This window comes from Propithecus coquereli, unplaced genomic scaffold (genome assembly GCF_000956105.1).
Source record: "Propithecus coquereli isolate 6110/MARCELLA unplaced genomic scaffold, Pcoq_1.0 Scaffold28, whole genome shotgun sequence".
NCBI classification, from domain to species: Eukaryota; Metazoa; Chordata; class Mammalia; order Primates; family Indriidae; genus Propithecus; species Propithecus coquereli.
The window spans coordinates 1,468,590-1,470,705 of record NW_012148396.1 but is presented as its reverse complement, the minus strand read 5'-3'; the positions used below and the strand labels follow the sequence as shown (position 1 = coordinate 1,470,705).

At 29.9% G+C, this 2,116-nt stretch overlaps 1 protein-coding gene across 2 annotated transcripts in view; it reads right to left on the bottom strand.

Annotated features, from left to right (window-relative positions):
* The window catches only part of EFR3A (EFR3 homolog A (S. cerevisiae)), a 108,559-nt gene that overhangs the window by 47,448 nt on the left and 58,995 nt on the right, over positions 1 to 2,116 (bottom strand). The window lies entirely within an intron of this gene.

Sequence of the window (2,116 nt, the reverse complement as noted above, 5' to 3'; positions counted from 1 at the left end):
CTAGTAATTTATAAAATAAAACATTAGACTTCAAAGAAACTTCCAGTGTCTTACTTCAGACTACTTCCTGACAACCAATAGTCAAACACACGAGTTTACTCTCTTCTATCAACTTTTGTGGAGACGTTTAAGAAACACGAAGGGCTTTTATCTTTTATCACCTTTTGACATTTGACATCCAGACGTCCAGTGTTATTTTCAAATGTTAAGGTTTAATTTCAACAGGATTTTTAAATGTTGAGAATAAACTTAGAACTAAGAATTTTCTCATGAAATCTTCAGAGGTACAGAATCAATCAAGGCAAAGAACATGTAAAATATGAGTGATAATACCTTCCCTTACAGGGTAACTACACTGCAAGAGTTAGATGAGATAAAGTAAGTGAAATCACCACACTCAGCGTTGGACAATGTACAATGTGAACTCTAATCTCAATCTTTCTTTATTCCTCTTTTTCCCTTCTATCCTACTCCCTCAAATTTTTGCCCCAGTACTCACAAACACTGATGTGATGTTTGTGCTAAAAAATTAGACTAAATTTTGTAGTTTTAAATATTCAAAAGGATTTTTGATAACAGAGTGACCATAATCCTACTATGATACACCTCTATGTGTTGCATTTTAATTCTATTAAGTTTCCTAAAAGCTGGAATCTTGAACTGAACACATTCCAGTTAAAAAAAATCACAATCATAGTTTGCAAAACATAAAATAGGCAGATTCTTAATAGTCAGATGTTATTTAATAAGAGAAAAAGTATCTTACGTAGGAAATATATCATTAAAATTACATTTACCTTCACATTAACAATTTTCTCCTTCATTATTAAACTTCATGGTACAAGAAAAAGTATGTAATAAGAATAGCATTGATACACTAATATGATAATATACAAAGAAATTTTTATTACTATATTGTACTATATACAACAGTATAGAAAGTGACTTTTTTCTTTAATTCAAAGTAAAGATGGTAACTGTGTGGCATACTTTAAAAAATCAGTACCTCATAAAAATCTTCCGGTATTAGTAAGAGTTAGTTCCAAAACAAAAGTAATTCATTTCTAGTTAATGAATGACTATACAAAGTGACTCTTAAAATAGGAAATAAACTACTCTGGAAATTTTATTTGCAAAGAACGCTTTAATTCAACATTGAAGTAGGTTTTTTATTTCAACTGTTAACTTGATCTAGTAAAGAAATGATTAAGTAGGAATTTTCAATGTCACATTTTTAATCAACAGTGAGCACAAGATACATTTTTCAGTACCTAAGTATATTATACAAAAAAGTAGTCATGTTTTTTTCCAAAGAAAGGTGAATAGGGAAAACTGTAGGTTTAAACTAAATTAAGGGAGAATTAGGTGGAAAAGAATTTTAAAACCTCCTGAAGTAAATAGTTTAGCATTAAAAGAGGTTGTAAAACTACCTGAAATTAAAATGAACTGCTACTCTTCTAGAAAGTTCAAAATTCACTCTGCTCTTCAGAGACAGAAAACTAAACTTTATTTACCTCTTCAGGTGTGATACCAATTACAGTTCTTATACTTTCCTGTTTATAGTAACCTCCTAACATACTGACCCTAGCTCAAATCCATCCTATATAGCTCTATTTGATTAACTTTATCAAAGGGCAATTCTGCCCATTTGAGCTAAGATGTCTGCTATTTACCTATAAATTTATATACAAAATTTTGAGATCTCTACAGTATAAACTTTCTTCCTCTTATCTCATACTAACACCTTAACTGTATCCAATACTCCAGCCAACGTTATTGTTGTCTTGTGCTCACTGTTAGTTAAAAATGTGATATTCAGAATTTCTTTTGAATCATTTATTTTCTTTATGAGGTCAAATAACAACTGAAATTTAAAAACTACTTCAATGTTGAACTAAAGTGTTATTTACAAATAAAATTCCCAGAGCAGTTTTTGATACCTACCTTCATCTATCTCAAAAGATACTGCCCCTAAATTCTCAAATTAGACAAGAATTCTTTGTTTTGAACTGCTAGAGTACTTTCTAGCCTTTTCTCATAATCTATATATTATAACTATCATGCATGTGAATCACCCATCAAGTTTGTTATTCATACATATATTCCTCAAATACCT